At 45.5% G+C, this 14,521-nt stretch overlaps 1 long non-coding RNA gene across 3 annotated transcripts in view; it reads left to right on the forward strand.

Moving 5' to 3' along the window:
• The window catches only part of LOC146798582 (uncharacterized), a 277,424-nt gene that overhangs the window by 147,286 nt on the left and 115,617 nt on the right, over window positions 1–14,521 (forward strand). Inside the window, exon 4 of one of the 3 annotated variants that reach the window (XR_014969187.1) lies at window positions 194–291. The exons of the other annotated variants lie outside the window; for them this stretch is intronic. This is a non-coding gene — a long non-coding RNA (uncharacterized LOC146798582). The remainder of the gene's footprint in view (window positions 1–193; window positions 292–14,521) is intronic. 3 annotated transcript variants of the gene reach the window in all.

Raw genomic sequence — 14,521 nt, forward strand, 5'->3', positions numbered from 1 at the left:
CTACACTGAATTGTCAAGCAAACTCCAACGCCTTTCCTTAGTATTCATAAGATAAGTGAAACGGCTTCTGCATAGGAATATACAAAAATGTGTGCATGCAATATTGAGGATAATCATAATGCTGCACAACTCACTGTCATGTATACATTAGTGAAATGCTTGTTTTACTTGTCATAATTCCCTTTCTTTCCAGTGGGGGTCTCTCCTTTTCTTGGAAAAATGTTGGGTTAGAGATTACAGAGACTTCACCGCTGCAAAGTCTGGAAATGGATTTACTTTTCGCCATAAAAGGTATTTAGTGCTGGAGAGGTACCTTTTTCTTGACACATTGCACTTTATGCTGCTTTGTACCACTCATCAAAGGGTAGCTACATGGGTGGTACTTGGGAATTAACAGCGCAAACAGCCACGTTAGTTGATGCAAAGCTCAATCTACTTAGCCTGACTGTGTTTTACATAATAACACCTCCTTGAAATAGTTGTATCAAGTAAGTTATTTTGGTTACAAGCATTTAAAATATATATACAATATATGCATCACATAGTACTAATTCAATGGTGTCAATAAAGTGCATTCACAGCCAATCCTTCTTACTATAAAATGCAATCTGTTTCAAGAATAAAATCATTGTTTAAATAAAGAGAATCATAAAGATAATAATTTAAGTCCCCTTTTTTCGGCACAAATCCTTCTGCTAGTAAATATCTACTTAAGATAAAAACTATGTGCTGGGTTGTATCATATCTCAAGACTCAGTGAGTCAAAGTGTTTCCTGAACCCTATATTGAGGTAGATTGAACAAATCAATTTCTTTCTAAACCAGGCATATGATGTACAGGAAAATAAAATGTGTTCAAGATTCTCAATATTGCGCAAAGTACATAAAGTGCAAATAGAATTATCTGTTAGCCACGGATTCCTTACTTTAGAATACTCCCCCGAGCTGCGAGACTAGATCCGGAATGTTTTTCCCCACAGCACGTCTGTAGAGGGCGCAGCCCAACTCTGTACTGACTGATGTCAGAGTCCATATAACCCCCTTGCCGACATCAGTTCCTTTTCCACGCTTGCAAAGCCTTTTTTTAGTCCATCTCCTTAATTTTGTGTGAGGAACAGTGAGCTTTTTGAGGTGCCTTCAGGGTTTACACCCTGTGGATCTTGTGACAGACAGATGTCGATTACAGATCCTCATGCCATCTGTTTGTGGTGGATGGGAATGGGAGACCACCATGACTCGGAGGTGTGTGGTTCCTGTCAGCATCTTCGGCCGAAGGCGTTAGGAGAGCTTCAAATTAAACTCCTGGCAGTGCAATTATCTGAGGCACTACGTCGTTGTCAGTCCTCGTCAAAGTCTACAGACCGGTTGGGGAACCGTTTGGGTGAAGGGCCGTCTCCGTCGATCGAGGCTCCAAAGCACCAACAGTCGAATTGTAAGTTATTTTCTGATGCCATCTCCCAACCTTCAGCTGCGGAGCGTTCTCCGAAGTCCACCACCCGCTTCTCTAAATATCCTGGAGCCGGGGTGACTCTAGCTCAAATGCGGGAATATTTCATTTCTCTGCACGAAGTCTTTGGGTCTCAATTCTCCTCTGGCCCGCTTTCTAGCCCCAAGAAGGTGGGAGGTGCCCCGACTGGATCCACAGACCCTTTAGTGGATGTTCTTTACCAGGGTAAGATGGGGGTGGAGCCCTTACTTCCTTATAAATGAACCTTTAAACAACATTTTGTTAGGGGCTTGAGCAAGACCAGTAACAAGAATGCCTGTACGCCGGGCTATATCCCACAGGTATCGTCCCACCTCTGGGTATCCTGATTGTCTCTTCAAGCATCTCTCCACAAAGGGTCTGGTTGTGCAAGTAGCTACACAAATGTCCTCCCTCTGGTTCCACCACGCACTGGCAGCAGTTGGCTGGAAAGTTGTAGAAGGAATATTTTCTCTTCCATTCGTGCCGCATTACAGTCTTTGAACACTACATCTGTTCTCTGCAGGTTTTCCTATGTGTTATTGCACTCAATGGAAAGTTTGCTGCTCTCTCTTCCAGAGGAAGCCATGCTTGAACTGCTACAGTTGGAGCAGGATGGCCTAGGGGCAGCAAAATTCACCATAAGATGTAGTAGGGACACCATTGATTCCATGGGTAAAGCTATGACTCAGTCAGTTGCACGGCGTAGACATGTATGGCTGCGTTCAGAGCCTGTACAAAATACCCTGAAATATATGGAGTCTGATGGTGGACATTTATTTCGTGTACATGCTGATTTGGCATTACGGCAATTTAGAGCTGCACGGTGTGGTAATGACACCTAGACATGTCTTTGAAGGATCTGGTTTAATCTTTCTTTCTTTCTGATTTGTGTGGACATAAGTGGTTATTAATGTCTGAGTTGCAATGTGTTTTAATTTAGTTGCAACCACTGTGGTGTTTTGCTTTTTGCACAAGCCTATAGTTGTTTAGCTAACCTTGTGGTTCTGTACAAGTTTTAATTCACCCTCATTTCCAGTCAGTTATGTTATGATGGTGCATTTATTATGCAGAATTTTTTTCAGTAGAGCTGCACACTTTAAAGTAAATTTCACAATATTTGACTTTCTGGATTACTATTTTCTGCTTGGCGCAATAGTCGTGTCTTTCTCCTTCAGCTCTGTTCATGACAGTTTTTCAGCTGTTTATTTTAAAAAAATTGTTAGGTCTCACGTTAGCAGCGCATGCGGTGCATGCTCTGTCTCAGCGAGACCTAAAGTAATCTGTATGTTGGCTGAAAGTCCGTGGAATTTCTCCTGTCCCTTGCGATTTGTCTAAGTCTGGCATTGGTGGAGTTATCTTTGTTTCTGGTGGCTGTTGATCCTATGCATCACTTCCGTTTTTATCGGAAGTAGCACCGACCAACTACTGTTTTATTGCGCTGTCTAGCTTTGTTAGTTTTGTTTAGGGACTACTTGATTTTTAAATAACTTGCTAGGGCGCCCGCTTCACGTACATCATGTGTTTACGCAATGCTTTTTTAGGTCTCGCCTAGCGAAAGCAGCGCATGCGCTGCTCTCGCTATTGCGAGTACCTTTTGGAATCGATTCTGCCGAGGGATTGCATGCACGCGTCTGCATGGACAAACATGGCTGCTCTTGCCATTTGTCCATAGCAAACAGCATGCGCGTGTCCATAGTCAGTAGGGACTGTGGACAGCCAGACGCCATTTTGCATTTTGGTGTCCTAGCAACGAAAATACTGTTTCCTGTGCGGCGTGGAAGGTGTCCTAGCAACGAAAATGGTTGTTATTTATTTTTTCTTAAACGGGACGTTTCTTAAAAATGCCGCTTACACCAAGTTTGTATTTATTTTGTTTAAACGCGCGCCGTGTAACTTGGTGCGCATTTTTGTGTGTTTTTGTTGTTAAAAAGGCTGCTTTCAGTACGCAGCTTGCCAGGGTTTGATGACTTTGAAAGTACGCAGCTTGCCGGGGTTTGAAGAGTTTTGAATACGCAGCTCCTAGCAACGAAAATGGTTGTTATTTATTCTTAACCGGCACGTTTCTTAAAAATGCCGCTTACACCGAGTTTGTATTTATTTTGTTGAAACGTGCGCCATGTAACTTGGCATTGGCATACTACTCACTCTCTACTACTCACTCTCTACCCCTCTACTACTCTACCCCTCTACTACCCCACCCCTCTACTACCCCTCTACCACCCCTCGCCCCTCTACTACCCTACTACCCCTCTACTACCCTCCTACCCCACTACCCCTCTTCTACCCCACTACCCCTCTACTACCCCTCTACCCTACTACCCCTCTACTACCCTACTACCTCTCTACTACCCCACTACCCCTCTACTACCCCTCTACTACCCCACTACCACCCCACTACCCCTCTACTACCCCCTACTACCCCCATTACCCTACTGCCCCACTACCCTACTGCCCCTCTACTACCCCACTACCCCTCTACTACCCTACTACCCCACTACCACCCCACTACCCCTCTACAACCCACCTACTACCCCACTACCCCTCTATCCCACCCCTCTACTACCCTTCTATGCCATTACCCTACTACCCCTCTACTACTCCATTGCCCTACTACCCCTCTACCCTACTACCCCACTACCACCCCACTACCCTACTACCGCTCTACTACCCCACTACCCCTCCTCTACCACTCTACTACCCAACTACCCCTCTACTATCCCACTACCCTACTACCCCTCTACTACCCCACTACCCCCTACTATCCCACTACCCCACTACCCTACTACCCCTCTACCCCTCTGCCTGCTCCCTCTACTACCCCTATACCCTACTACCCCTCTACTACCCCACTACCCTGCTACCCCTCTACTCCCCCACTACCCCTCTACCCTACTACCCCTCTACCCCATCCCTCTACTACCCCACTACCCCTCTACTACCCCACTACCCTACTACCCCTCTACTACCCAAATACCCTACTACCCCTCGAATACCCCACTATCCCTCTGCTACCCCTCCACTACCCCACTACCCCTCTACTACCCCACTACCCTCGTATCCTTCTACCTTACTACCCCACTACCCCTACTACCCTGCTACCCCACTACCCTACTACCCCTCAACTACCCCTTTACCTCACCCCTCTACTACCCCTCTACAACCCCACTACCCTACTACCCCTCTACTACACTACTTCCCCACTAGCCCACTACCCTACTCCCCCTCTACTACCCCCTACTGCCCCACTACCCCCTACTATCCCTCTACCCCACTCCTCTACCACCCCTCTACCCTACTATCCTACTATCCCTCTACTACCCTACTACCCCTCTACTACCCCACTGCCCTACTACCCCACTACCCCTCTATCCCTCTAGTACCCCTCTATCCCTCTACTCCACCCCTCTACTACCCTACTACCCCTCTACTACAACACTACCCTACTACCCCACTATCCCACTACCCCACTACTACCCCACTACCCCCCTACTATCCCATTACCCAACTAACCCTCTACTACCCCTCTACCCCACCCCTCTACTACCCCACTACTACCCCACCTCCCTACTACCCCTCAACTACCTCTCTACTACTCCTCTACTACCCTACTACCCCCTACTGCCCCACTACCTCCCTACTACCCCACTACCCCCTACTACCCTACTTCCCCACTACCTCACTACCCTACTACCCCTCTACCACCCCTCTACTACCCCTCTACCCTACTATCCTACTACCCCTCTACTACCCTACTACCCCTCTACAACCCTACTACCCCACTACCCCTCTTCTACCCCTCTACCCCACCCCTCTACTACCCCTCTACCCCACTACCTCTCTACTATCCCACTATCCCACTACCCCACTACCCCTCTACTACCCCTCTACTACCCCTCTACTACCCCTCTACTACCCCACTACTACCCCACTACTACCCCTCTACTACCCCTCTACTACCCCTCTACTACCCCCCTATTACCCCCCTATTACCCTACTACCCCACTACCCCTCTACTACTGTAACACCCTGAACGTCTCAGGATCGTTTAACAGACACGATAATGAGAACGCAACCACTTGTGAAGGTTTAGTTATTTTAATGAAGGCAAAAATAATACAAGGAATAAACAAAGGTTATAGTCACTGGAATCCTCCAGGCTAAGTACGTTACCAGCCCACAGCACGGATGGTCCTAACCGTCCTCTGCATATACGCCGATCCCGGCGTATGCCAACAGAGGGCAGAAATGAAATGGCCGACAATGCCAATCGGTAGGCTGTGAGGGGCACGAAGAGTGTTGGGGAGAATCGAGGAGTCAGGGAAACACCCAGCCGGGGTCTCTACCTGAAGGGAGCAGCCGCTCAACCTCTTCCTCAGACTGCACCGGGACGCGGAGTCACCTCCTGGTGATGCGTCACCGATACCCCAATCACAAGCAAAGAAGACTGAACCGAGAGCAGCCGCTCGATCGATCCTGTGGACTTCCGAGTCTGTAACGCGGCAAACACCTCCTGGTGTGCGTTACAGCTGGCAGTCCCTGTATCTCTGGTCGGGCTGGGAGTTACGACTCCAACCAGCAAAAGCGCCACTGCGCTTTGACTCAGCCGAGTCAAAAAGCGAAGCTCAATGGTTATCCGGTAGAGCTTCCGGGTCCTTCACAGGTGACGATGGGGCAAGACACGGCCCAGGGAGTAACGACTCGACCTACCTCCGTTCTTGCCTTACTGGAGCACCACTCCGGAACACTGCTCTTCACTAAGCAGGTACGTCGGTTGTAAACACAATATCCGACAGCGTTGTACCTCCCGGTTCCTCCCTTTATAGGGCGTGTTTTCCTTGAGTTATGTAACAGCTCTCCTGTTTACATAAGGGCGTGTTTTCCTTGAGTTATGTAACAGCTCTCCTGTTTACATAAGGGCGTGTTTTCCTTGAGTTATGTAACAGCTCTCCTGTTTTACATAAGGGCGTGTTTTCCTTGAGTTATGTAACAGCTCTCCTGTTTACAGAACCTCTCAACCGCTAAGCATCCTGGGAGATGTAGTCCGTTTTCGCTGGTTACCGTTTTCCTCCCCTCGCATGACAGGAATTCTTGACAACTACCCCTCTACTACCCTACTACCCCACTACCACCCCACTACCCCTCTACTACCCTACTACCCCCTACTACCCCACTACCCCTACTACCCCTCTATCCCACCCCTCTACTAACCCTCTACCTCATTACCCTACTACCCTTCTACTACACTGCCCTAATACCCTACTACCTGTCTATCCTACTACCCCTCTACTACCCCACTACCCCTTTACTACCCCACTACCCCTCTACTACCCCACTACCCTACTACCCCTCTACTACCCCACTATCCCTCTACGACCCCACTACCCTACTACCCCTCTACTACCCCACTACCACCCCACTACCCCTCTACCCCTCTACTACACCTCTCCTACCCTACTACCCCTCTATTACCCTATTACCCCACTACCCTACTACACTTCTACCCCTCTACTACCCCACTACACCCCTACTACTCCACTACCGCCTACTACCCCACTACCGCCTACTACCCCACTACCCTACTGCCCTACTACCCCACTACCCTACTACCCTACTACCCCACTACTCCTCTACCCCTCTCCCCACCCCTCTACTACCCAACTACCCTACTACTCCACTACCCCTCTACTACCCCACTACCCTACTACCCCTCTACTACACCACTACCCCCTACTACCCCACTACCCTTCTACCCCTCTACCTCTGCCTCTCTCTACCTCTCTACGCGCACAGATATACATACATATATATGTTTATCTATATATATATATATATATATATATATATATATATATATACATACACACACACACATATGCATTACCTACTGGCGGTCGCCAGTAGGTAGTTATAGTTAGGACCTATTTTCCATAGTAAATCCGCAACATTCTATTTGGAATAACTTTGGCGCCCGTTGACGAATCTACGCGAAATTTTCAAAACATTTGGCCAGCTCCGGTCCGCTCCTATCCTGAAAGTCTCGGGATGATTCATGTAGCGGGGGCTGAGAAAAAAGGGGGGTCCCAAAACGTGTTTTCCCCATGCAATTTCCCATAGGACCTTTAGCCGCAGCTACAGCCCGAACTACTGAACGGAATTACACCAAATTTGGCAGAAAGGTAGACCTTAGTTCAGAGTTGTGCCTTTTGCGTAAATGGAGTAGATCCGTTCAGTAGTTCCTGAGAAAATCAAAAGTAAAATCACATATATATCTGGGCGGAGCCTAACCACACATCCCATCGTGAGATCTGATTGGCTGTCAGCACTTCATCCAAGAAGTGTTGGCAGCCATCTTGGGACCAATATACATGATAGCACCTCATTAAAAAGCATTGCAGTTAATAGAAGGTTTTAAGACTTTAGTTACATTATAAATCATTTGTTGATGGTATCATACTCATTTTAGGGATTGTGATATGTTCTAAGGTGATTTTACCATGTGAAAAAGCCTTCTGCTGGGATATCATGAATCATGTTTGAGAAAAAACTATTTTCTCATGCTTTTCCCACAGAGGTTTGGTAGGTGATCTATAAGCTTAACTGAGAGCATATTTTCTGTAAATTCACATTATCTTTCTCAGTCATGTAAGAATGAAGTCTGACATTCTCAGTAAAACATGTACATCCAACAAGAGCAGAGACTGTCAGTTGATTCCTTTGTGTTCTACTGCAGCTTCCCAGAGTGTTCCAAAGAACAACTAGAGCAGTCCTACTTATGATAAACGTATGGCACACCTGAAGCCATCTTGATTGGAATACAGTGGTAACTCTTAAAACATTTAATTTAAAAAGGAACAAAATGAGGGGGTTCATTTTGCCATAGAAAGTATGATTAGTGCTGCAGAAAGAAAAATTAGGGCACATTTTGAGTGACTTCTCAAATCCTCTTCAATTTCATTAAAAAATTCTGACGACATTCAGACTGAAACATGCACTTTCAATACCAGCAGCTGACTTCCCTGGTGAGCTGTAGCTGTACTACAGTGATCTAATGAGCAACTAGAGTGCTACCATTCTGAATTTATGGCAAATGTGCGACACATCTGAATGCCTACTTGATGGAATCAAAGTAAAAAACTGAAAGTATCCCTACTGAGGAGACTGTAGTAAATGAGGAAATTAGGAAACTTCATAACAAATAAGTCTCCCAAGATGGCCACCAGAGAAAAAAAAGAGCCCAAATGTAGCACAAATATCACCCAGATGTAGCCCAAGTATAGCCCAATGACAGAATGTCCCGGGGTGTTTTAAAGAACAACTAGAGCACTAACAGTCTTACTTATGACAAAAGTATGGCACACCTGAAGCCATCTTGATTGGAATAAAGTGGTCACACTTAAAACATTTAATTTGCAAAGGAACAAAATGAGGGGGTTCATTTTGCCATAGAAATTATGATTAGTGCTGCAGAAAGAAAAATTAGGGCACAGTTTGACTTCTCAAATCCTCTTCTATTTCATTAAAAGATTCTGACATGCAGACCAGCAGTAGACTTCCCTGGTGAGCAGTAGCTTTACTACAGTGATCTAATGAGCAACTAGAGTGCTAACATTCCGAATTTATGGCAAATGTGTGACACATCTGAATGCCTTCTTGATGGAATCAAAGTAAAAAACCTGAAAGTATTTCCTACTGAGGAGACTGTAGTAAAAGAGGAAATTAGGAAACTTCATAACAAATAAGTCTCCCAAGAGGGCCACCAGAGACAAAAGAGCCCAAATGTAGCACAAATATCACCCAGATGTAGCCCAAGAATAGCCCAATGACAGAATGTCCCAGAGTGTTCTAAAGAACAACTAGAGGTGCTAACAGTCTTGCGTATGACAAAAGTATGGCACACCTGAAGCCATCTTGAGTGGAATAAAATGGTAACACTTAAAACATTTAATTTGCAAAGGAACAAAATGAGGGAGTTCATTTTGCCATAGAAATTATGATTAGTGCTGCAGAAAGAAAAATTAGGGCACATTTTGACTTCTCAAATCCTCTTCTATTTCATTAAAAGATTCTGACATGCAGACTGAAACATGCAGTTTGAACACCAGCAGTAGACTTCCCTGGTGAGCAGTAGCTTTACTACAGTGATCTAATGAGCAACAATAGTGCTACCATTTAGAATTTATGGCAAATGTGTGACACATCTGAATGCCTTCTTGATGGAACCAAAGTAAATAAGCATTGAAAATGCAATAGGTCTCGCCCTTGTTTAAGTTAAAGCAATTCTTTTTGTAATTAGGTGGCTTTTTAGCTTTGCTTGTATTAGTGTTTTTCAAACTTTCATGTACATAACATGCATATGTATGCATATACTTATATGTATATGTATGAATGCATTTATATTTGTATAGATATGCAGATTATATATATATATATGTTTATATATATATATATATATATATATATATATATATATATATATATATATATATATATATACATATATATAAATGCATATGCATATATATATGTACATATATGTGCGTGTAGAGAGAGGTAGAGAAAGGTAGAGGTGTAGAGGTAGAGGTAGAGCGGTAGAGAGAGAGGTAGAGAGCTAGAGAGTAGAGAGCGAGTAATAGAGAGTAGTAGAGAGAGTAGCAGAGAGTGAGTAGTAGAGAGCGAGTAGTAGAGAGTGAGTAGTAGAGAGTGAGTAGTAGAGAGTGAGTAGTAGAGAGTGAGTAGTAGAGAGTAGTGGAGTAGTAAATGGTGAGTAGTAGAGTAGTAGAGAGTGAGTAGTAGAGAGTGAGTAGGAGAGAGTGAGTAGTAGAGTAGTTGAGAGTGAGTAGTAGAGAGTAGAGTGAGTAGTAGAGAGTAACAGAGTGAGTATTAGAGAGTGAGTATTAGAGAGTGAGTATTATAGAGTAGTAGAGAGTAGTAGAGAGTGAGTAGTAGAGAGTAGTTGAGAGCGAGTAGTAGAGAGTAGTAGAGAGTGAGTAGTAGAGAGTAGTAGAGAGAGAGAGTAGTAGAGAGAGAGAGTAGTAGAGAGAGAGTAGTAGAGAGTGAGTAGTAGAGTAGTAGAGAGTGAGTGGTAGAGAGTAGGAGTGAGTAGTGGAGAGTGAGTAGTGGAGAGTGAGTAGTGGAGAGTGAGTAGTGGAGAGTGAGTAGCGGAGAGTGAGTAGTAGAGTTTTAGAGTGAATAGTAGAGAGAGAGTGAGTAGTAGAGTGAGTAGTAGAGAGTGAATAGTAGAGAGTAATAGAGTGAGTAGTAGAGAGTAATAGAGTGAGTAGTTGAGAGTGAGTAGTTGAGTGAGTAGTTGAGTGAGTAGTTGAGAGTGAGTAGTTGAGAGTGAGTAGTTGAGTGAGTAGTTGAGTGAGTAGTTGAGAGTGAGTAGTTGAGAGTGAGTAGTTGAGAGTGAGTAGTTGAGAGTGAGTAGTAGAGAGTGAATAGTAGAGAGTAATAGAGTATTAGAGAGTTGTAGAGCGAGTAGTAGAGAGAGAGTGAGTTGTAGAGTGAGTAGTAGAGAGTGAATAGTAGAGAGTAGTAGAGTGAGTAGTAGAGAGTGAGTAGTATAGAGTTGTAGACAGTGCGTAGTAGACAGTAGTAGCGAGTGAGTAGTAGAGAGTAGCAGAGTTAGTAGAGAGTAGAAGAGAGTGAGTAGTAGAGTGTAGTAGAGTGAGTAGTAGAGTGAGTAGTAGAGTGAGTAGTAGAGAGTGAGTAGTAGAGAGTGAGTAGTAGAGAGTGAGTAGTAGAGAGTGAATAGTAGAGAGTAGTAGAGAGTGAGTAGTAGAGAGTGAGTAGTAGTAGAGTGAGTAGTAGAGTGAGTAGTAGAGTGAGTAGTAGAGTGAGTAGTAGAGTGAGTAGTAGAGTGAGTAGTATAGAGTTGTAGACAGTGCGTAGTAGACCGTAGTAGCGAGTGAGTAGTAGAGAGTAGCAGAGTTAGTAGTAGTAGTGAGTAGTAGAGAGTGAGTAGTAGAGAGTAGTAGAGAGTGAGTAGTAGAGAGTGAGTAGTAGATAGTGGAGAGTGAGTAGTAGAGAGCGAGTGGTAGTAGAGAGAGAATAGTAGAGAGTGAGTAGTAGAGAGTGAGTAGTAGAGAGTAGTAGAGTGAGTAGTAGAGAGTGAGTGGTAGAGAGTAGGAGAGAGTGGTAGAGAGTAGTAGAGAGTGAGTAGTAGAGAGTGAGTAGTAGATAGTAGAGAGTGAGTAGTGGAGAGTAGTAGAGTGAGTAGTAGAGAGTGAGTGGTAGAGAGTAGTAGAGAGAGTAGTAGAGTTGTAGAGAGTGAGTAGTAGATAGTGGAGAGTGAGTAGTGGAGAGCGAGTAGTAGAGAGCGAGTAGTAGAGAGTGAGTAGTAGATAGAGAATAGTAGAGAGTAGTAGAGAGTAGGAGAGTGAGTAGTAGAGAGTGAGTAGTAGAGAGTGAGTAGTAGAGAGTGAGTAGTAGAGAGTGGAGAGTGAGTAGTAGAGAGCGAGTGGTAGTAGAGAGAGAATAGTAGAGCGTGAGTAGTAGAGTGAGTAGTAGAGAGTGAGTGGTAGAGAGTAGGAGAGAGTAGGAGAGAGTGAGTAGTAGATAGAGAATAGGAGAGAGTGAGTAATAGAGTAGTAGAGAGTAGTGGAGTGAGCAGTAGAGAGTGAGTAGTAGAGAGTGAATAGTAGTGAGTAGTAGAGAGTGAGTAATAGAGAGTAGTAGAGAGTGAGTAGTAGAGTAGTAGAGAGTAGTAGAGGGAGTAGTAGAGAATAGTAGAATAGTAGAGTAGTAGAGAGTACGAGAGTAGTAGAGAGTGAGTTGTAGAGTAGTAGAGGGAGAGTAGTTGAGAGTGTGGTAGAGAGTGAGTAGTAGCAAGTGAGTAGTAGAGAGTAGTAGAGTAGTAGAGAGTGAGTGGTAGAGAGTAGTGGAGTGAACAGTAGAGAGTGAGTAGTAGAGAGTGAGCAGTAGAGAGTAGTCAGTCAGTGTCAGTCAGTGTCAATCAGTCCGTGTCAGTCAGTCAGTGTCAGCTAGAGCAGCTCTGCTGACCTGTTTCTCTGGCTCTTAAGCAGCTCTGCTGACCTGGTTCTCTCTCTCTAAAGCAGCTCTGCTGATCTGGTTTCTCTGGCTCTACAACAGGTCTGCTGAACTGGTTCTCTGGCTTTAGAGCAGCTCTGCTGACCTAGTTCTTAGGCTACAGAGCAGCTCTGCTGATCAGGTTCTCTGGCTTTACAACAGTTCTGCTGACCCGGTTCTATGGCCCTAAAGCAGTCCTGCTGACATGGTTCTCTGGCTCTAGAGCAGCTCTGCTGCCCTGGCTCTCTCCCTCTAGAGCAGCTCTGCTGACCTGGTTCTCTCCCTCTAAAGCAGCTCTACTGACCTGGTTTCTCTGGCTCTACAGCAGCTCTGCTAACCTGGTTCTGTGGCTCTAGAGCAGCTCTGCTGACCTGATTCTTAGGCTCTAGAGCAGCTCTGCTGACCTGGTTCTCTGGCTCTAAAGCAGCTCTGCTGACCTGGTTCTATGGCTCTAAAGCAGCTCTGCTGACTGGTTCTCTGGCTCTATAGCAGCTCTGCTGACCTGGTTCTCTGGCTCTAAAGCAGCTCTGCTGACCTGGTTCTCTGGCTCTAAAGCAGCTCTGCTGGCCTGGTTCTCTGGCTCTAAAGCAGCTCTGCTGACCTGGTTCTCTCCCTCTAGAGCAGCTCTGCTGACCTGATTTCTCTGGCTCTAGAGCAGCTCTGCTGGCCTGGTTCTCTGGCTCTAGGGCAGCTCTCCTGACCTAGTTCTTAGGCTCTAGAGCAGCTCTGCTGACCTGGTTCTCTGGCTCTACAGCAGCTCTGCTGACCTGGTTTTCTGCACTAACGATGCATGTACCCGACTTCGCGAAAATATATTTAAAAATAATATAAGTTTATTATGAGTACAACTATATTATTTTTATGAATTTCTTACATAATCTCTTGCCCTAATATGTATATTAAAGACACATACATATCATTTTGGAACATAATTTTTTTTTGCGGGAGTCGCGCACCCTCCGCGGTCCAGCATGTATATGACGTCACATCTCGTACCGTAATGCGCATGTGTCACGAATGCGCGGGAGCAGAAGACTTGTACTGGACTGGTCGCATACCAATCGCCCACATCACGTGATATTAAATGTATATGATGTAACTGAAAAACACGCAGCCGTCGCACACCATACGCGGATCCTTTATGACTTTTCTAAAATGGCAGCTAGAATGAGCGCACCCACCGTGATGTGTACGCTTTGAGTGAGCGACTCCGAAAAAAAATTGATAATTTTTTTTAAAAGAAAATAATATAAATATATTAAAATCAAAAATGAAAACAAGGAAATGAATCAGTTGTAATTTAAAACATGTTTTTTTTTTTTTTGCAATTTTCAGAAAAATATATAGGTGCCGATTCCGATCCGGTAAAAAAAAAATTCCATACGACTCATATCCGTATATTTTTACGTACGAATCGTACAAGTCCCGTCCCACCGGTGAAGTACGATTCGTACGTGAAAAATACATACGAATCGCTTTGGGAAAAGGTCTACGAGACGTACCCGGACAGTTTTACATACAAATTGTAAAACTGAAGTCCGAGCGCACAAGTACGATCCGTACCGCCCTTCCGATTATACAAGCGTATGTAAAACGTCCCGTACGGAGCGAACTCTGTACCACTCGTATCCCGAGTAAACTTGTTCCCGGGATACGAGTCGTACAGCCCCCCCCCCTGCGTATGTCCGCACGTCCCCCCGTATGTCAGCACCGTACCCCCGTATGTCCGCACCGTACCCCCCCCTTGTCCGCACCGTACCCCAGCCGCGTACTTGGACGCACCGTACCCGAGCCCCGTACTTGTACGCACCGTACCCCAGCACCGTACCCCAGCCCCGTACTTGTACGCACCGTACCTCAGCCCCGCAATTGTACGCACCGTACCCCAGCCCCGTACTTGGACGCACCGTACCCCAGCCCCGTACCCCAGCCCCGTACTTGTACGCACCGTACCCCAGCACCATACTTGTACGCACCGTACCCCAGCAGTGTACCCCAGCCCCGTACTTGTACGCACCGTACCCCA

Source organism: Triturus cristatus, chromosome 9, assembly GCF_964204655.1.
Source record: "Triturus cristatus chromosome 9, aTriCri1.1, whole genome shotgun sequence".
Classification (NCBI taxonomy): domain Eukaryota; kingdom Metazoa; phylum Chordata; class Amphibia; order Caudata; family Salamandridae; genus Triturus; species Triturus cristatus.